Source organism: Bufo bufo, chromosome 6, assembly GCF_905171765.1.
Source record: "Bufo bufo chromosome 6, aBufBuf1.1, whole genome shotgun sequence".
In the NCBI taxonomy this organism is placed as follows: Eukaryota; Metazoa; Chordata; class Amphibia; order Anura; family Bufonidae; genus Bufo; species Bufo bufo.
Window position 1 is genome coordinate 211,130,501 of NC_053394.1, and position 22,273 is coordinate 211,152,773.

The 22,273-nt window shown below is 47.0% G+C and overlaps 1 long non-coding RNA gene across 1 annotated transcript; it reads right to left on the reverse strand.

Moving 5' to 3' along the window:
* Positions 1-2,183: 2,183 nt before the first annotated feature.
* LOC121005424 lies at positions 2,184-20,754 on the reverse strand. Its single transcript, XR_005779938.1, has 3 exons — positions 20,742-20,754; positions 7,145-7,150; positions 2,184-2,304 (listed from the first exon to the last, which is right to left on the reverse strand). It is a non-coding gene; the product is annotated as an uncharacterized LOC121005424 (long non-coding RNA).
* Positions 20,755-22,273: the final 1,519 nt, after the last annotated feature.

Here is a 22,273-nt window from a genome sequence, read left to right on the forward strand (position 1 = left end):
TTAAAGGGAGTCCACTACGGCCTGTACTTTCGGCAGGTGACTTTCCCAGTCGGTACTGTGAATTATAATATCGTCCAGGTAAGCCGAGGCGTACCGCCGATGTGGACAAAGAACAATATCCATTAGACGTTGAAAAGTGGCGGGGGTGCTATTCAGGCCAAAGGGTAACACCTTATATTGGTACAGCCCCTCTGGTGTTATGAAGGCAGTTTTCTCTTTGGCAGCCTCCGTCAAGGGCACGTGTCAGTACCCTTTGGTGAGGTCCAAAACAGAAAAATATATGGCTTGGCCTAACTTCTCAATCAGTTCATCTACCCGAGGCATGGGATATGCATCGAATTTAGATATTTCATTCAACTTCCTAAAATCGTTACAAAATCGTAACGTCCCATCTGGCTTAGAAATTAAGACTATAGGACTGGCCCACTCACTTCTAGATTCCTCAATGACGTCTAGCCGCAGCATGAGCTGCACTTCCTCTGAGATGGCTTTTCGCCGAGCCTCGGGTACCCGGTATGGCTTTAACCAGACTTTTGCCTGAGGCTCAGTGACAATGTCATGTTGGATTGCGGAAGTGTGTCCAGGGAGGTCCGAGAACACATCCGTGTTCCGATTAACGAACTCCCTGGTCTCCTGAGCCTGTTTAGAGGAGAGGCTGTCAGCAATTTTTATTGTGGCAACCGCTTCCCTTGCATCAGACAGAGGAGCCGGAACCTCTTCCCCTAGAAAACCCGGTCGCAAGCTGTCTTCCGTACAGGTCTCCCTATCTTTCCAGGGTTTTAGTAAATTAACATGGTAAACCTGCTCCGGCTTTTGCCTCCCTGGCTGGTGTACCTTGTAATTTACCTCTTCAAATTTGTCCCGTACCTTGTAGGGCCCCTTCCACCTGGCTAGGAACTTACTGTCCTCGGTCGGCACCAGAACCAAAACCCAATCGCGAGGGTTAAAGATCCGGACCTGAGCCTGCCGATTATAGATCCGACTCTGGGCTCACTGAGCGGCCTCCATATGCTCCCGGACAAGAGGCAAAACTGTCTCTATTCGCTATTGCATCTTGGTAACATATTCAGGGACGCTTTTATGCGGAGTGAGTTGTTGTTCGCACACCTTTTTGGCTACGTCCAACAATTCCAAAACCCAGTAGAGGCCTGGGGCAACTCTCGCACTGCGAACATGAGATAGGACAGAAGAAGGTCCCAATCCTTCCCATCTTTGGACACCACCCTTTTTAACATGGTTTTCAGAATTTTATTAAACTTTTCCACCAGACGTCCGTAACTGTTTAATATGCAGCAACTTACAGAGTTCCCTCATGACCTTGGACATAAAAGGGGTCCCCTGATCAGTTAGAACCTCTTTTGGAAGCCCCATTCAAGAGAACATCTCCATTAGCTCCTTAGCTATAAGTCTTGCCGATGTATGTCGCAGTGACACTGCCTCCGGCTACCGAGTGGCGTAATCAAGGACAACCAAGATGTGTTGGTGTCCCCTAGCGGACTTCGGTACTGGGCCTACTAGGTCCATAGCGATTCGCTCAAACGGTACCTCGATGATCGGGAGAGGTACCAAGGGACTTCGAAAAACCGTAATTAGTCTTACCGGTAATTCCGTTTCCTTGAATCCACCATGATGGCCACAATGAGATTGACCCTTGACCTTTGTAGGGGCAGGAACACACAGAGAGTTTAAATTCCCCCACCCCTCCACCGCCTCAGTGTTTAACAAATTACCAAGGTAGGTGAACAGAAAAAATAGGATATTACTTCATACCCCTGAATAAAAGGGTTCTTCCATTATTTTTATTTTTTTGGGGGGCTGGGGGGGTTAGTATGGGCCATCATGGTGGATTCAAGGAAACGGAATTACCGGTAAGACTAATTACGGTTTTTCCACCTCATCCACCATGACGGCCACAATGAGAACTATCAAATAGCTAACCTGGGTGGGATATCGCCTGTAGAACCTTCCGGCCAAACTGGATTTCCGTAGAATCAGGCAGACTAAGGCGATAGTGTCTAATGAAGGTATTTGCACTTGACCAAGTTGCGTCCCTACAGATCTGATCTAGGGGAACTCCTCCTTTTTCTGCCTGAGGAGGCGGTTTCTCTAGTAGAATGAGTTCTAACTACCCCTGGACAGGACTTATTTTGGATGGAATAACAGCATTCAATAATGGATCTGACCCACCTGGCTAAGGAGGACTTAGTAAGTTTCTTCCCATTATTCCTACCTGAGTATTGGACCAGCAAGTTATCGTCCTTCCTGAATTCTCTGCTGACCTCCAGATACTGAATAACCGTCTCTCTAACATCTAAGAGACTCATCTTGTCTTCCATCTCCCCATCTTGGTGAATGGGAATGGAAGGCAAGAATATATTCTGGTCTCGTTAGAGGGAAGAGACCACCTTTGGTAAGAAACTTGGATCTAATCTGAGACGAATATGGTCCTCCAGAATCTGAAGATATGGCTCTCTGCAAGAGAGGGCCTCTAACTCCCTAATACGCCTAGACGAAGTAATAGCTATTAAGAAGGCCGTCTTTAGGGATAGATGATTTAATGATAAAGTAAAAAAAGGGTGGCATTGTTAATCCCTCAAGTACTGTGTTCAGATCCCACGTGGGAACTCTGGACCTTAGAGTAGGCCTTAATATAACCGCTGCCTTGATGAATCTTCTTACCCACCTATGTTTAGCTAGGCTAGTATCAAAGAAGGTGCTCAGAGCAGATATCTGCACCTTAAGCGTACTGGGTCTTAGCCCTAGCTCTAGACCATTCTGTAAGAAATCAAAAATTTTGCTAATAGGGGGAGAAGATGTATCCGGATGGTTATCTCCGAGCCAGGAACAAAACTTTTTCCAAATCTTGAGGTAAATGGAAGAAGTAACCTTCTTCCTACTAGCCTTGAGTGTAAGGATCACTTTTTCAGAAAGGCCCTTTCTTCTCAATGTTTTGCTTTCAGGATCCATACTGCTAACATGAATATCTTGGGATCTGGATGAATTAGAGGGCCCTGGGCAAGCATATCCCTCTGGAAAGGAATTTCTCACTGATCCTCCAGGGCTAGTTGCTTTAAACTGGGAAGCCAGCTTCTTTTGGCCCAAAGAGGAGTTACCAGTATTATTGTAGCAGTCTCTTTGGATCTTCTGAATGACCCGAGGTATAAGGGGTATTGGAGGGAATGCATATACCAGCTTCCAATTCCAGCTTATTGAAAAAGCGTCTACTGCCAAGGCTTGTCCCTTGGATCTAGGGAACAAAAGAGATCTACCTGAGCCTTTTTCTTTTGAAGAAAATAGATCTATCTCTGGGCAACCCCATCTGGAGACTATTTTCCGGAAGATGACCCTGTTTAGAGACCACCCTACTGCCTCTACTCTTCTCCTGCTGAGTTAGTCTGCCTCTATGTTTTTGGAACCCTTCAAGTGGATTGCAGATAACGATAGAGAATTTTCTTCTGCCCAAGCGAAAATTTTCCTTGCTACTTCTCCTAGAGGGTTGGATCTTGTTCCCCCTTGGTGTTTTAGATATGCTACTGTTGTTATGTTGTCGGACAGAACTTTTAGATGCTGACCTTTTAGAAGCCATTCTCCCTTTCCTAGAGACATGAGGACCGCGTATAATTCTCTGAAGTTGGAAGATCTTTTTTTTATGTTTTCTGGCCAAGTACCCTGAAAAAAAATTATCTCCCATTTTTGCGCCCCAGGGCACTGGCGGCCGTTATCATTTGAATCTCCGGCTGGCTTAACCAGCTCTTTCCCTGATGAAGGCTCCTTCTGAGCTTCCACCAACCGAGATCGGACTTCACCCGCTGAGGTATCCGGATCTTTCTGTCCAAATCCGTCTGGTTTCTGTTCCATTCTTTCAGGATCCAACTCTGAGTTATTCTTGAGTGTGGCTGGCTCCAAGGAACAGAAATTAAACAAGCAGTTAAATTCCCTAGCAAACTCATCGCCTCTCGTATAGAACATTTGTGAGCTCTTTGAAATCTCGAAATCTTTTGGATAAGACATTCTGCTTTGTCCTGCGGTAGGAAAGTCTTTTGAGAGTCCGAATTTAATTCTACTCCTAGGAATCTTACCCTTTTTGATGGAGTGAGGGAAGACTTCTTTATGTTTATAATCCAGCCTAACTCTGAAAGAATGTTTAAGAATCTTTGGGTTGCTGCAATATTTTCTCCCTTTGACCGGGCGATAATCAGGAAGTCATCAAGGTAGGGGATAATGATTAAACCTTCCTTGCGAAAGTAAGCGACCATTTCTACCGCTAGTTTTGTGAATACTCTGGGAGCGGAAGAGATGCCGAATGGAAGTGCAACGTACTAGAAGTGATGTAGGGTACCTCTTGGATCTTTTATTGTAAAACATAGAAATTTCCGTGAGAGATGATGGATGGGAATTAGGGATGAGAGAACCCGAACTGTATAGTTCGGGTTCGTACCGAATTTTGGGGTGTCCGTGACACGGACCCGAACCCGAACATTTTCGTAAAAGTCCGGGTTCGGGTTCGGTGTTCGGCACTTTCTTGGCGCTTTTTGAAAGACTGCAAAGCAGCCAATCAACAAGCGTCATACTACTTGCCCCAAGAGGCCATCACAGCCTTGCCTACTATTGGCATGGCTGTGATTGGCCAGTGCAGCATGTGACCCAGCCTCTATATAAGCTTGGGTCACGTAGCGCTGCACGTCACTCTGCTGATTCAAGCATAGGGAGAGGTTGCTGCTGCGACGTTAGGGCGAGATTAGGCAGATTAACTCCTCCAAAAGACTTAATTCAGTGATCGATCTCCAGCTGTGGATCATTGAAGTGCTAATATTGAATTTAGGCTGCCCAGAGCGTTTTTATATCACTTTTTTCTGGGGTGATCGGCGGCCATTTTGTGGCTTGTGGTGCGCCAGCACAAGCTACCACCAAGTGCATTTAACCATCAATAGTGTGGTTATTTTTTGCTATATCCTACATCAGCTGCAGGCTGAGCCTGTGTCACCGAAGTGCATTTAACCATCAACAGTGTGGTTAATTTTTGGCCATATACTACATCAGGTGCAGGCTGAGCCTGTGTCACCCAAGTGCATTTAACCATCAATAGTGTGGTTATTTTTTGGCCATATACTACATCAGGGGCAAGTTGAGCCTGTCACCCAGCGCCTAAAAAATAGACCTGACATTTATATTCCTCCAAATCAGTACTGTTTTAGCTGGTCAAATTATTTGTAGTGACCGTAAAAGCACAGTTTTTGTTCTGGGTTAAAAAACTATTCCCAAATTTGCCATTCTCAAAATAAGTAGTTTCTGCTATATCAGGCCTACTTTAAATCTATCCCAAAAAGGATATCTTAGATTCAAGGTGCTGATAGTGTCATTCTGAAAAACTTAACACACACGCTACCGTGCAGATACGAGTCTACTTCTGTGATTAAAGGTATATCTGTCACACAGCGCGAAAAAAATAGTCCTCACATTTCTATTCAACCAAATCTGTACTGTTTTAGCTGGTCAAATTATTTGTAGTGACCGTAAAAGCACAGTTTTTGTTCTGGGTTGAAAAACTATTCCCAAATTTGCCATTTTCCAAATTGTGGTGAACGGGAACAATGAGGAAAACATCTAATAAGGGACGCGGACGCGGACATGGTCGTGGTGGTGTTAGTGGACCCTCTGGTGCTGGGAGAGGACGTGGCCGTTCTGCCACAGCCACACATCCTAGTGAACCAACTACCTCAGGTCCCAGTAGCCAGCAGAATTTACAGCGATACTTGGTGGGGCCCAATGCCGTTCTAAGGATGGTAAGGCCTGAGCAGGTACAGGCATTAGTCAATTGGGTGGCCAACAGTGCATCCAGCACGTTCACATTATCTCCCACCCAGTCTTCTGCAGAAAGCGCACAGATGGCGCATGAAAACCAAGCCCATCAGTCTGTCACATCACCCCCATGCATATCAGGGAAACTGTCTGAGCCTCAAGTTATGCAGCAGTCTCTTATGCTGTTTGAAGACTCTGCTGCCAGGGTTTCCCAAGGGCATCCACCTAGCCCTTCCCCAGGGGTGGAAGAGATAGAATGCACTAACGCACAACCACTTATGTTTCCTGATGATGAGGACATGGGAATACCACCTCAGCACGTCTCTGATGATGACGAAACACAGGTGCCAACTGCTGCGTCTTTCTGCAGTGTGCAGACTGAACAGGAGGTCAGGGATCAAGACTGGGTGGAAGACGATGCAGGGGACGATGAGGTCCTAGACCCCACACGGAATGAAGGTCGTGCCACTGACTTTCACAGTTCGGAGGAAGAGGCAGTGGTGAGACCGAGCCAACAGCGTAGCAAAAGAGGGAGCAGTGGGCAAAATCAGAACACCCGCCGCCAAGAGACTCCGCCTGCTACTGACCGCCGCCATCTGGGACCGAGCACCCCAAAGGCAGCTTCAAGGAGTTCCCTGGCATGGCACTTCTTTAAACAATGTGCTGACGACAAGACCCGAGTGGTTTGCACGCTGTGCCATCAGAGCCTGAAGCGAGGCATTAACGTTCTGAACCTTAGCACAACCTGCATGACCAGGCACCTGCATGCAAAGCATGAACTGCAGTGGAGTAAACACCTTAAAAACAAAGAAGTCACTCAGGCTCCCCCTGCTACCTCTTCTGCTGCTGCCGCCTCGGCCTCTTCTGCTGCTGCTGCCGCCGCCTCGGCCTCTTCCTCCGCCTCTGGAGGAACGTTGGCACCTGCCTCCCAGCAAACATGGGATGTACCACCAACACCACCACCTGCGTCACCAAGCATCTCAACCATGTCACACGGCAGCGTTCAGCTCTCCATCTCACAAACATTTGAGAGAAAGCGTAAATTCCCACCTAGCCACCCTCGATCCCTGGCCCTGAATGCCAGCATTTCTAAACTACTGGCCTATGAAATGCTGTCATTTAGGCTGGTGGACACAGACAGCTTTAAACAGCTCATGTCGCTTGCTGTCCCACAGTATGTTGTTCCCAGCCGCCACTACTTCTCCAAGAGAGCCGTGCCTTCCCTGCACAACCAAGTGTCCGATAAAATCAAGTGTGCACTGCGCAATGCCATCTGTGGCAAGGTCCACCTAACCACAGATACGTGGACCAGTAAGCACGGCCAGGGACGCTATATCTCCCTAACTGCACACTGGGTAAATGTAGTGGCGGCTGGGCCCCAGGCGGAGAGCTGTTTGGCGCACGTCCTTCCGCCGCCAAGGATCGCAGGGCAACATTCTTTGCCTCCTGTCTCCTACTCAGCTTCCTCCTCCTCTTCTTCCACCTGCTCATCCAGTCAGCCACACACCTTCACCACCAACTTCAGCACAGCCCGGGGTAAACGTCAGCAGGCCGTTCTGAAACTCATATGTTTGGGGGACAGGCCCCACACCGCATAGGAGTTGTTGCGGGGTATAGAACAACAGACCGACGAGTGGTTGCTGCCGGTGAGCCTCAAGCCCGGCCTGGTGGTGTGCGATAATGGGCGAAATCTCGTTGCAGCTCTGGGACTAGCCGGTTTGACGCACATCCCTTGCCTGGCGCATGTGCTAAATTTGGTGGTGCAGAAGTTCATTCGCAACTACCCCGACATGTCAGAGCTGCTGCATAAAGTGCAGGCCGTCTGTTCGCGCTTCCGGCGTTCACACCCTACCGCTGCTCGCCTGTCTGCGCTACAGCGTAACTTCAGCCTTCCCGCTCACCGCCTCATATGCGACGTGCCCACCATGTGGAACTCCACCTTGCACATGCTGGACAGACTGTGCTAGCAGCAGCAGGCCATAGTGGAGTTTCAGCTGCAGCACGCACGGGTCAGTCGCACTGCGGAACAGCACCACTTCACCACCAATGACTGGGCCTCCATGCGAGACCTGTGTGCCCTGTTGCGCTGTTTCGAGTACTCCACCAACATGGCCAGTGGCGATGACGCCGTTATCAGCGTTACAATACCACTTCTATGTCTCCTTGAGAAAACACTTAGGGCGATGATGGAAGAGGAGGTGGCCCAGGAGAAGGAGGAGGAAGAGGGGTCATTTTTAGCACTTTCAGGCCAGTCTCTTCGAAGTGACTCAGAGGGAGGTTTTTTGCAACACCAGAGGCCAGGTACAAATGTGGCCAGACAGGGCCCACTACTGGAGGACGAGGATGAGGAGGAGGTGGAGGAGGATGAGGATGAAGCATGTTCACAGCGGGGTGGCACCCAAAGCAGCTCGGGCCCATCACTTGTGCGTGGCTGGGGGGAAACACAGGACGATGACGATACGCCTCCCACAGAGGACAGCTTGTCCTTATCTCTGGGCAGCCTGGCACACATGAGCGACTACATGCTGCAGTGCCTGCGCAACGACAGCAGAGTTGCCCACATTTTAACGTGTGCGGACTACTGGGTTGCCACCCTGCTGGATCCCTGGTACAAAGACAATGTGCCCACCTTACTTCCTACACTGGAGCGTGATAGGAAGATGCGCGAGTACAAGCGCACGTTGGTAGATGCGCTACTGAGAGCATTCCCAAATGTCACAGGGGAACCAGTGGAAGCCCAAGGCGAAGGCAGAGGAGGAGCAAGAGGTCGCCAACGCAGCTGTGTCACGGCCAGCTCCTCTGAGGGCAGGGTTAGCATGGCAGAGATGTGGAAAAGTTTTGTCACCTTGCCACAGCTAACTGCACCACCACCTGATACGGAACGTGTTAGCAGGAGGCAACATTTCACTAACATGGTGGAACAGTACCTGTGCACACCCCTCCACGTACTGACTGATGGTTCGGCCCCATTCAACTTCTGGGTCTCCAAATTGTCCACGTGGCCAGAGCTAGCCAAATAATGCCTTGGAGGTGCTGGCCTGCCCGGCGGCCAGCGTTTTGTCTGAACGTGTATTCAGCACGGCAGGGGGCGTCATTACAGACAAACGCAGCCGCCTGTCTACAGCCAATGTGGACAAGCTGACGTTCATAAAAATGAACCAGGCATGGATCCCACAGGACCTGTCCATCCCTTGTGCAGATTAGACATTAACTACCTCCCCTTAACAATATATTATTGTACTCCAGGGCACTTCCTCATTCAATCCTATTTTTATTTTCATTTTACCATTATATTGCGGGGCAACCCAAAGTTGAATGAACCTCTCCTCTGTCTGGGTGCCAGGGCCTAAATGTGTGACAGTGGCCTGTTCCAGTGGTGGGTGACGTGAAGCCTGATTCTCTGCTATGACATGAAGACTGATTCTGTGCTGACATGAAGCCAGATTCTCTGTTACGCAACCTCTCTCCTCTGCCTGGGTGCCTGGGCCTAAATATGTGACAGTGGCCTGTTCCAGTGGTGGGTGACGTGAAGCCTGATTCTCTGCTATGACATGAAGACTGATTCTCTGCTGACATGAAGCCTGAATCTCTGTTATGGGACCTCTCTCCTCTGCCTGGGTACATGGGCCTAAATATGTGACAGTGGCCTGATCCAGTGGTGGGTGACGTGAAGCCTGATTCTCTGCTATGACATGAAGACTGATTCTCTGCTGACATGAAGCCTGAATCTCTGTTATGGGACCTCTCTCCTCTGCCTGGGTGCCTGGGCCTAAATATGTGACAGTGGCCTGTTCCAGTGGTGGGTGACGTGAAGCCTGATTCTCTGCTGACATGAAGCCTGAATCTCTGTTATGGGACCTCTCTCCTCTGCCTGGGTGCCTGGGCCTAATTATGTGACAGTGGCCTGTTCCAGTGGTGGGTGACGTGAAGCCTGATTCTCTGCTATGACATGAAGACTGATTCTGTGCTGACATGAAGCCAGATTCTCTGTTACGGGACCTCTCTCCTCTGTCTGGGTGCCGGGGCCTAAATATGTGACAGTGGCCTGTTCCAGTGGTGGGTGACGTGAAGCCTGATTCTCTGCTATGACATGAAGACTGATTCTCTGCTGACATGAAGCCTGAATCTCTATTACGGGACCTCTCTCCTCTGCCTGGGTGCCTGGGCCTAAAGATGTGACAGTGGCCTGTTCCAGTGGTGGGTGACGTGAAGCCTGATTCTCTGCTATGATATGAAGACTGATTCTCTGCTGACATGAAGCCTGAATCTCTGTTACGGGACCTCTCTCCTCTGCCTGGGTGCCTGGGCCTAAATATGTGACAGTGGCCTGTTCCAGTGGTGGGTGACGTGAAGCCTGATTCTCTGCTACGACATGAAGACTGATTTTCTGCTGACATGAAGCCTGAATCTCTGTTATGGGACCTCTCTCCTCTGCCTGGGTGCCTGGGCCTAAATATGTGACAGTGGCCTGTTCCAGTGGTGGGTGACTTGAAGCCTGATTCTCTGCTATGACATGAAGACTGATTCTCTGCTGACATGAAGCCAGATTCTCTGCTATGGCATGAAGAGACTGATTCTCTGCTGACATGAAGCCAGATTCTCTGCTATGGCATGAAGAGACTGATTCTCTGCTGACATGAAGCCAGATTCTCTGCTATGGGACCTCTGTCCAATTGATATTGGTTATTTTTTTTTTATTTTTTTTTATTTTAATTCATTTCCCTATCCACATTTGTTTGCAGGGGATTTACCTACATGTTGCTGCCTTTTGCAGCCCTCTAGCTCTTTCCTGGGCTGTTTTACAGCCTTTTTAGTGCCGAAAAGTTCGGGTCCCCATTCACTTCAATGGGGTTCGGGTTCGGGACGAAGTTCGGGTCGGGTTCGGATCCTGAACTCGAACATTTCCGGGAAGTTCAGCCGAACTTCTCGAACCCGAACATCCAGGTGTTCGCTCAACTCTAATGGGAATGTGATAATAGGCATCTTTGAGGTCTATTGAGGACATGAATGCCCCTTTCGGAATGAGCGGGATTGTGGATCTGATGGATTCCATCTTGAATCTTCTGTACAGAATGGATCTGTTTAGCGGTTTTAGATTTATAATGGTACGAAAGGACTGAGAAGAGGATAGAACACAACTTAGCCTTTGAAGCCTTGTCGCCAGACCAGGCTTTCATTCATAATGCCCTACGGACGGCATTTGATAGCGCCCCCTCTTTAGCAGAGAAATGAATCGTTTCTGCAGAGGCGTCAGCTAAGAAGGCTGTAGCGGATCTAAGTAGAGGGATAGAATCTCTGATCTCTTCTCTTGGGGTTTTGTTTTTAAGATGTTCATCCAGTTCCCCTAACCAGATGTACATGGCCCTAGCTACGGATGTTGCAGTTATGTTAGCCTTTACGCTGAACATAGACGATTCCCAGGCCTTTTTTAATAACCTGTCAGCTTTATGGTCCATGGGATCACTTAGTTGGGAGGAGTCCTCAAATGGTAGCGCTGTTCTTTTAACTACCTTCGCCACCTGAATATCTACCTTGGGTGTCTCATTAAAGATTTTACACTCAGACTGGTCAAAACAAAGTCTGTTTCTACATTCCTTAGAGACACCCAGTCTCCTCTCTGGGTCAAGCCACTCGTCCATGATCATCTCTCTTATGTTTTCATTTATCGGGAAAACAATAGATTTTTTTGATCTAAGTCCCCCGAACATTTCGTCCTGGACTGTGTGTGGTTTAGGTGTGTCCTCGATTCCCATAGTGGAGCTGACGGATCGTAATAGTTTGTTCAGATGAGAAAAAAATACTTCTTATCTCCTCTATGATCTCTCCCTCAGATAAAGGATCTTCCTCCATAACCTGTTTAGAAGAGACCGAAATTTCCTCTGCCTCGTCTGCGTCAGAGGAGGACTGGACAGAAAGCTTTTGTTTTTTTGGCGGATAAAGGGGACCACTGGGAGCGGATATAGAGGCTAAGGAGGACTTATTTCATCCTGAATAAAGGATTTCATCTCAGAAAAAATATTTGGTTGTTCCTACTTCCATATCTCAGAAAGACAAGACTTGCACAGTCTTTTCTTATAATTTTCAGGGAGCTTAGAGCAGGCATTAGATTTTAGTATCTTTAACTTTGATCTAGAGTCTTTTGTGCCCTGGAAACAAAGGAACAACCAAGTATACAACCAGCTAGCTAATAGAGTTGGAACGCTTGTCTACAGAAAAGTGGAGTCTAGCATTCAAAACCCCCACAGGGGACTCACAGTACTGGCGCTTGCAGAGGGGTACGGGACCTCCTGACGGGGAGTAGGTGTCTCAGACATCGCGGGTGAACTGCAGGCAAGTGCTGAGTGAAGTCCCGCGATTTTTTAAAATTCCGGTGTCTTACGTCATCAGACTGCGCCTCGGGCTGTCGGCTCGTTCATGCGCCGCACCGTCCTCCAACCTCAGCTCTTCATGCGCCACACCTGCTCCCCCTGCCGGTCACCTGTTAGAACAAGAGGACGCCGCATTCACGCGCGTACCTCTCGGTGAGTCCGGCGCAGCTGACTGCTTCCCCCAGAGGAAGGAGGTCTGCTGAATGAGAAGGACCGCAGGTCCCAGCATAAGCCGGAACGAGGGTCCTCGATGCTCCTGCTGCCCAGCCTAAGCTCCTGCCGAGGGAGGACAGCTGGAGATCCGGTAATAGAATGGGATCTTCTTTCCTTTCTTCCCTCCACAAGGAGGGCTCTCTCCACATGTTAACCCCCGGAGGGGCAAAAACACTAAGGGGGTGGAGGGGTGGGGGAATTTAAACTCTCTCTGTGTGTCCCTGCCCCTACAGAGGTCAAGGGTCAATCTCATTGTGGCTGTCATGGTGGAAAAAGGTGCTGGGGGTTAGTTGTCTGGCAGGTCGGGCAAGACTTACAGAACTCGTCCACCTCTTTAAACACACTGGGCCAGTAAAACCGTTGTAGTATCCGGTCCTGTGTTTTCTGCATTCCCAGATGACCCCCGAGAACATACTGGTGGGCTAACTCTAACATGAGTTGGCGATAAGCCTGGGGCACCACCAACTGTTCAATGGATTCACCTCGCAGCTGATTTACCCGATACAACATATCCTGATGAACCACAAAATGGGGGAACACCGACTCTGCCCCTGGTTGTTGTGATTCACCATCTATTACTAGTACATTTTCCCAGGCTCAGGATAAGGTTGGATCCCGGTGTTGTGCAGTACCAAAATTATCCCCTGAGACATTGAGGCCTGCCAGCTCAGGCCCCGGCGCCAAGTCCTCCATGTCTCCCACCATTACACTTGGTGGGGTTGTTTGCCCCTCTTCCACCGAAGTGGCGGTCACCCCTACAGCCGGCCCTTCGGACTCAGGTTCCCAGGGTTCTGGTCTCTCCCCTGAGTCGGGCCACTCTGCTAGGGTTACACCTGTCTTATCGGTATCAGTTACTCTCAAAACAGGCCACAGTGTCGGGAAGCCAGGGAAGTCTCTCCTTATTATAAGTTCATAGTGTAGGTTGGTTGCGACAGCCACCTCGTGGGTCCACCTGCCAGAAACCGTGGACAGAGACACTATAGCAGTAGGGTAGTCTTTTATTTCACCTTAAGGACTTGGCCATTTTTTTAAAATCTGACCAGTGTCACTTTAAGTGCTGATAACTTTAAAACGCTTTGACTTATCCAGGCCATTCTGAGATAGTTTTTTCGTCACATATTGTACTTCATGACACTGTTAAAATGAAGTCCAAAAAATTCTTTTTTATTTATAAAAAAATACCAAATTTACCCCAAATTTGTAAAAAATAGAAAATTTCCAAGTTTCAATTTCTCTACTTTTATAATACATAGTAATACCTCCAAAAATAGTTATTACTTTACATTCCCCATATGTCTACTTCATGTTTGGATCATTTTGGGAATGATATTTTATTTTTTGGGGATGTTACAAGGCTTAGAAGTTTAGAAGCAAATCTTGAGGTCTGAAGTCACTTTGCGAGGCTTACATAATAGAAACCACCCAAAAATGACCCCATTCTAGAAACTACACCCCTCAAGGTATTCAAAACTGATTTTACAAACGTCGTTAACCCTTTAGTTGTCCCACAAGAATTAATGGAAAATAGAGATACAATTTCAAAATTTCACTTTTTTGGCAGATTTTCCATTTTAATAATTTTTTTCCAGTTACAAAGCAAGGGTTAACAGCCAAACCAAACTCAACATTTATGGCCCCGTTTCTGTAGTTTACAGAAACACCCCATATGTGGTCGTATACCGCTGTACGGGCAGTACGGGCACACGGCAGGGAGCAGAAGGAAAGGAATGCCATACGGTTTTTGGAAGGCAGGTTTTGCTGGACTGTTTTTTTTTTTACACCATGTCCCATTTGAAGCCCCCCTGATGCACCCCTAGAGTAGAAACTCCATAAAAGTGACCCCATATAAGAAACTACACCCCTCAAGGTATTTGAAACAGATTTTACAAACGTCGTTAACCCTTTAGGTGTTCCACAAGAGTTACTGGCAAATGGAGATGAAATTTCAGAATTTAAATTTTTGGGCAAATTTTCCATTTTAATCCATTTTTCCCAGTAACAAAGCAAGGGTTAACAGCCAAACAAAACTCAATATTTATGGCCCTGATTCTTTAGTATACATAAACACCCCATATGTGGCCGTAAACAGCTTTACGGGCACACGGCAGGGTGCAGAAGGAAAGGAATGCCATATGTTTTTTGAAGGCAGATTTTGCTGGACTGTTTTTTTTGACACCATGTCCCATTGGAAGCCCCCCTGATGCACCCCTAGGGTAGAAACTCCAAAAAAGTGACCCCATTTTAGAAACTACGGGATAGGGTGGCAGTTTTGTTGGTACTAGTTTAGGGTACATATGATTTTTGGTTGCTCTATATTACACTTTTTGTGAGGCAAGGTAACAAGAAAGAGCTGTTTTGGCACCGTTTTTATTTTTTGTTATTTACAACATTCATCTGACAGGTTAGATCATGTGATATTTTTATAGAATAGGTTTGTCTCGGATGCGGCGATACCTAATATGTATAATTTTTTTTTATTTATGTAAGTTTTACACAATGATTTTTTTTTTTTTAACAATTTTTTTTTTAGTGTTTCCATAGTCTGAGAGCCATTTTTTCAGTTTTTGGGCGATTACTTTGGGTAGGGTATGATTTTTGCGGGATGAGATGACAGTTTTATTGGCACTATTTTGGGGTGCGTGTGACTTTTTGATCGCTTGCTATTACACTTTTGCTTTTTTTACACCGTTTTTATTTTTATTTTTTTACGGTATTCACCTGAAGGGTTAGGTCATGTGATATTTTTATAGAGCAAGTTATTACGGATGCTGCGATACCTAATATGTATACTTTTTTTTATTTTACACAATAATATCATTTTTTAAGCAAAAAAAATCATGTTTTAGTGTCTCCATATTCTGAGAGCCATAGTTTTATAAGTTTTTGGGCGATTATCTTACGTAGGGTCTCATTTTTTGTGGGATGAGATGACTGTTTGATTGGCACTATTTTGGGGTAACTATGACTTTTTGATCGCTTGCTATTACACTTTTTGTGATGCAAGGTGACAAAAAATGGTTTATTTAGCACAGTTTGAATTTTTTATTTTTTACGGTGTTTATCTGAGGGGTTAGGTTATGTGATATTTTTATAGAGCCGGTCGATACGGACGCGGCGATACCTAATTTGTATACTTCTTTTTTATTTATGTAAGTTTTACACAATAATATCATTTTTGAAACAAAAAAAATGATGTTTTAGTGTCTCCATATTCTGAGCCATAGTTTTTTTATTTTTTGGGCGATTGTCTCAGGTAGGGGCTCATTTTTTGTGGGATGAGGTGACGGTTAGATTGGTACTATTTTGGTCGTCAAACGCCTTTTTGATCGCTTGCTGTTGTACTTTTTGTGATGTAAGGTGACAAAAAAATTGTTTATTTAGCACAGTTTTTATTTTTTATTTTTTACGGTGTTCAGTCATGTGATATGTTTATAGAGCCGGTCGATACAGACGCGGCGATACCTAATATGTATACTTTTTTTCCCCCCTATTTTTTACCAATTTATTTTAAAGGGCTTCTATCACCCCACTAAACTCTTTTTTTTTTTGTTTACTTATAATCCCTACCCTGCGATATATCTATACATTATGTTATTAATTATTTTCGTTCAGTAGATATGTAAAAAAATGTACTTTTATAATATGCTAATTACCTGTCTACCAGCAAGTAGGGCGTCTACTTGCGTCTACTTGCTGGTAGCAGCCGCAAAAAACTGCCCCCTCCTCCAGTACTCCCTCAGTGCGCCTGCGCCAATGACATCACCGAAAGAGAAGAAGTCATCGGCGCAGGCGCACTGAGGGAGTGCTGATGAGGTGAGCCTCCTTATCTCAGAGCGCCTGCGCCGAATCAACACAGGCGCGCGATTTTTGAAATGCTGACAGGGCCAGTCGGAGGAGGAGATCGCGGCTGGCCCTGTCAATCAACAGGAGGAGGGGGCGGTTTTTTGCGGCTGCTACCAGCAAGTAGAGGCCCTACTTGCTGGTAGACAGGTAATTAGCATATTATAAAATGATTAATAACATAATGTATAGATATCGCAGGATAGGGATTATAAGTACACAAAAAAATAAATAAATTAGTTTAGTGGGGTGACAGAAGCCCTTTAACTTTATTTGGGGAAAATAACGTTTTTGTTTATTTTTACTTGAAACTTTAAATTTTTTGGGGGGGAAACTTTATTTTTTCAACTTTTTTTTTACTTCATTTTTTGTCCCACATTGGGACTTCAACTTTTGGGGGTCTAATCCCTTTTACAATGCATTCCAATGTAAGAAACAGTCATGTAATGTCTCTAAGTTTAGTTATCCTGCTAAACTGTGTTAAGATTTAATGTAAAATGCCTGCAGTATTTGTTTGGTCAGTAGATGGCAGCATAGGACCAATTTCTATTGGAGTGTACCATAGAGAAAGTGTATTACTGACGCTGGTTCTTTAAGGCAGCAGCTAAATGACACGCCCCTTATGATGTCACCCTGCCTCAGTGTGAGCAGAAAGAAGGAGGAAGAGAGGACTTGAACTGCAGCTGCCATATTGGCAAGATGGAAAACAAGTTCTGTGTTGTGTAAGACGTGTGTGGAGATACTAAAGGACATTCCTGTACAGCCAAGCTGTGTGAACTTAGGTCTAGAGACGGATGGAGTGCAAAGAGATCGTACATTTAGTGAAGCCAAGTTAAAAGGGACTGTGTGCAGCAACTAACCTGTGGAGCAGACATTGGGCTGTGTGGATTGCCCCAAACAGTAAAGAGACTCACAGTGCTGTCGAGGTACCGGACAGTAACTGTAATAACCCTGGATTATATTCAACTGGTTTTCCGGCCTGCTAAGGAGGACTTCTTTGTTGCGGATTCTGCGCTGGTTAAAGGAAAAGGACGACATCGGACCCCACCGTGCACTTCCACAAACTGTAAGCGGTCCACTTGGACCACTGGGATAAGGGGGGTGCGCACTCGCTTGAAAGTTAGGGTCAGTTAGTTAAAGACACAGCTCCCCCAACATGTTTCACCGCATCAGCGGCGTCTTCAGGGGAATGGAGCTACTATCAAAAAAAATAGTAGCTCCATTCCCCTGAAGACGCCGCTGATGCGGTGAAACATGTTGGGGGAGCTGTGTCTTTAGCAATTTTAATTAATGGTAGGGCTGAGAATGGATAGGGAAAGGCGATCTGCAGACGCCGCATCCCCCTGAGGGCCAGAGTGCAATTATGACAAGTAGCCTGGAAATAGGCAGTGTAGGACATATCATATAGGTTGAGCCTAAAACATAACAATCAGCAATTGCGGCATGACGGATCAATGACCTGGCAATAGGCGACACCTATAGATACCCAAGCGCAATTACACGGGCTAAACACTAGCAGCCTATGTGCGATATATATGTGGGAAAGAGCAAGTCCTCCTGAATAATATAATAATCCTCCTAGAGGATATAGATACGGAGCCCACAGGTCCAGGTCCTCCATATATCTTTTAAAAGTGTGGTTTTTTTTTGTTTTTTTTCTGTGTTGGAATATAGTTTATTAAAAGGCAAATAAAAGTTATTTTTTAATAATAGGACCAGAAACGGGAATTATAGTCAGTAGGCTATTGGAACACTTTCTCATACATCTGATTTTCAGCATGCGGCTCTCCAGCACGCTACCAACTGGTTGGAATCCAAAGACCACAGTGCTTCGCAGCTCCACTATGAAAATGCAGGGTAATCCACACCCAGCTGTGACTGCTGGCTGTTTTTTTATTCCCAGCCCAAAACCTGGCCTGGGACGTGGGGAACAGCCACCCACCCTGCTCTTTGGCTGCTCCCAATAAGAACCGGCCCGGATCGGCTTTACAGCCACACTAAGTAAAAACACTGTGTCAGCCAGCCTAGCTGCTGCTGACACACTAAATTACCGGTTTCTATCTCACCGAGGCCAGGAACCTTGGTGAAATGTACCTTGCGTCAATGACGGACCCCTGTGCCTTCCTACAACATCCTAAATATCATCAGTGACATTCAGTTTAATTTTATTACCGCTGGTGACAGCGACATTACTTGCGCTACATCTCCTGTATAACGTTTGCGCATCCTAAATATCAGTGACATTCAGTTAAAAAATGTTGCCGCTGTTGACAGCGACATTACCTGCGCTACATCTCCTGTATAACGTTTGCGCATCATAAATATCTGTGACATTCAGTTTAATTTCATTTGCGCATACACTTACAAAACCTGCGCTACTGTACGTGTGACATACTTGCAAGCATATATACCATTTAATACGCTCAAGGCGAGCAGTAAGGGATGGGGAAGTGGCTGTGCTGCTGATGGTGCACGCAGAGGCCATGGCCCAGGGCACAAGAAACACACTCATCTACGATACCTAGCTTCATGTCCCAGTTTGCAGGGCGGCGCAGGACACCACTCTCAAAGTCACACTAGTGCGACCAGGTGGTCGGTTGGATTGTAGCAGATAATGCGTCCAGTCGGTTAAGCACCACCCTGTCTTCCACAAAGTCCAGTCTCAATAGCCAAGATACTCCTTCCTCCCACCATGGAGAGTCATGGCAAACAAGTTATCCCACACTCGTATGTTCCGAGGAGCTCTTTTCATCGCCATTCCTTGATTTGGGCCTCTCGCCAAGCCCGCTTGAAAAGGAACATGACATGAGGAGATCTTGTGGACTGATTCCCAAACTCTTGAGCATCCACAGTCAGAAAAAGATGACGGTGGGGAATGGCAATTAGTGTTTCACAAGGTGGATGATTATGATGAGACCCAGTTGCCAATAAGTCAACCGCAATTAGTGTCTCAAGAGGTTGATGATGAAGATGAGAGACAGTTGTCAATAAGTGAGGTTCTTGTTAGGTCAACAAGTCAGGAGGATGACCACAATGAGGAAGTGGAAGAGGAAATTGTGGACAATGAAATAACTGACCCAACCTGGGAAGGTCGAAAGCCGAGCGAGGACAGCAGTACAGAGGGGGAGGGATCCACAGCACCGCAACAGTCTGTAAGAGGCAGTGGGTTGGCAAAAGGGAGAAGGCGGGCCACACCAAACAGGCCCGCAACTGTTCCCCGGGGCACCCCATTGTGGCAATCTCCCTTGGGGTAGGTGTTCCGCAATCTGGCTCTTTTTTGAGGAAAGTGCGGACGATAAAAGAATTGTCATTTGCAACCTGTGCCCTACCAAAATGAGCAGGGGAGTGAACACTAGCAACCTCACCACCACCAGCATGATTCGCCACATGGCGTTAAAGCACCCTAACACCTGGGTCCACAATCTGTGTCTGCTGGTCACACCACTGCCTCCTCTTCCCCTGTGTTACGTGCTGGCCAATTCCCTGTCCAAGACGTAGGCCCAGATACCTCCCGCCCTGCACCTGGACCTTTGCAAGCATCATCAGCTAGCACATCCACTTCTATGTCCTAGCGCAGCGTACAGATGTCCATACCCCAAGCCTTTGAACGAAACGCAAATACCCAGCCACCTAGCCACAGGCCATACCACTAAAAAGGGCACCTTTCCAAATTACTGGACCTGGAAATGTTGCCATTTAGGCTTGTGGACACAGAGGCTTTCCGCAGCCTGATGGCAGAAGTCCCTTGTTACTCAGTCCCCAGCCGCCACTATTTTCCCCGGTGTGCCATCCCCGCCTTACACCAGCATGTGTCCCGTAATATCACCCGTGCCCTGATCAATAGAATTATTGGGAAGGTCCACTTTACAACTGACACATGGACAAGTGCTTTTGGCCAGGGACGCTACATTTTCCTGATGGCACACTGGGTGAACGCTGTGGAGGCCGGGAGCGAGTTGTACCCTGGGATAGCACAGGTGCTACCGACGCCAAGGATTGCGGGCCCTACTTCCATCAGGATTTCCGCCACCACCTACATTAGTGGCTGCACCCCCCCCCCCCCCTTCTCCTCCTCCACCTCCTTCTCCTCTTCCACCTCTGAATTCTCATCTTGCAGCACCAGTCAGCCATCAGTCAGTAGCTGGAAGCAGTGTAGCCTTGCAGTGGGGAAGCGGCAACAGGCCGTGCTAAAACTAATTTGCTTAGCTGATAAACAGCACACAGCCACAGAGCTGTGGCAGGGTATAAGGGACAAGACTGAGCTGTGGCTCTCATCACTCAACCTACAACCAGGCATGGTTGTGTCTGATAATGGCTGTAACTTGGTGGTGGCTTTGGAGCTCGGCAAGCTCACACATATACCATTCCTAGCCCACGTGTTCAACTTAGTGGTTCAGCGGTTTCTCAAAACCTGCCCCAATTTGCCTGAGCTACTGGTGAATGTGCGCCGTGTGTGTGCCCATTTTGGAAAGTCATCTACAGCTGCCGCCGGTCTGGCAACGCTTGCAATTGCCAGCTCACCGACTGTTGTGTGACGTGAGAATGTGCTGGAACTCCACGTTCCACATGTTGGTCAGGCTTTGTGAACAGCAGAGGGCAGTAGTGGAATACCAGCTGCAACATGGTCGTTGCCTTTCTAGTCAGTTTCCACTCTTCTCAAGCGACGAGCGGGAATGGATGTCTGGCCTCTGTGAGGTTTTACGCAACTTTGAGGAATCAATACAGATGGTGAGCGGTAATGCTGGTATTATCAGCGTAACCATCCCACTTCTGTATCTACTGAAATGCTCTCTGCTCACAATGAAGGCTGACGCTTTACATGTGGAAAAAGTGGAAATGGGGGAAGACAGTACACAGGGTGATAGCCAGACCACCCTCAGTTCGTCTTCTCAGCGCAAATTGGATGATGATGATGATGATGAGGAGGAGGAGCTGGAGATGGTTGCCTCCGCTACAGAGGGTAGTATCCATAGCAGATTTATTCCATCTGTTTAGCGTGTGCAGCGTCCCACTAGTGTAGAGGGGCACTGCAAAAGCTTGTTATGTCATATGCTGTATCATGCTGTATATTTAATTCTTATAAGAAATCCCTGTTACCAGGCTGTCAGGTGCATTACACACATTCCACCACTAGATGGGGATAGCACCATAGTATATATACCACAGTTCAGGCCTAGTCAGGGGAGTTGGAGTTAGGTTTTGGAGGAAGAAGGAGATGCATTGAGGAGCAAGGGGGAAGGAAAGGGCCCCTCTCCTATCAGCTCTCTCTTGGGCTCCACAGCCCAGAGGAGCCAATTTACATCTCAGTGTCAAGCCAGGAAAATAGGCAGAGGTGAAGTCTGTATTCTACCGTCTACTCTTCCGGAGTGTCAAGTGGATTTTGCTAAGTTTATTGTGGAAAGACAAAGGAAGGACAATAGTCATTATTCTAGGCTCTAGGTGCCTTTGTATCAAGGTGAAGGATTTATTAGCTTCCGGCAGCCTCACCGTTATTTTAAGGACAGATAAGATATCGGTTGCATCACTTGTGTGTGGAAGATAAAGACTTGAACTACCTCTACTGAGACTGAAGCAAGGCAAAGAGCTGAATATCAGTGAGTACACAACTACCTACGATAGACTGAGACATAACTACATGTACAGCCTGTTACTGGAATCTACCACATCCAACCTGCATGTTTATAAGAGACTGTTTTATAACGATGTAAACTGTTATCAAGATCCTGTTACAGTAAAGTTCTGAGTTGGATCCAAACCCTGCCTCATTATTCTATCTCCATACTACAACCACTCTCATATTTTGCACCATCAAGGTGCTGGTGTCATGACATTACCTAAGTCAGGGGCCCAGCCGCACAAGCACTCAGAAACCCAATCACCATCAAGGGCACCTCGATCACCACCTGGCCGGTGTCCCCTGTAATAGAGTGTGCCCCGGAGAATCTAGTGCTGTTCTCGCCTTCACTGCACTGCTGGCCCAGGGAGGCATCTGCTAACCATGAGTACCCCATGAACTGTTGCACCTGTCGGCCCACCATGAACCTCACGTGTTC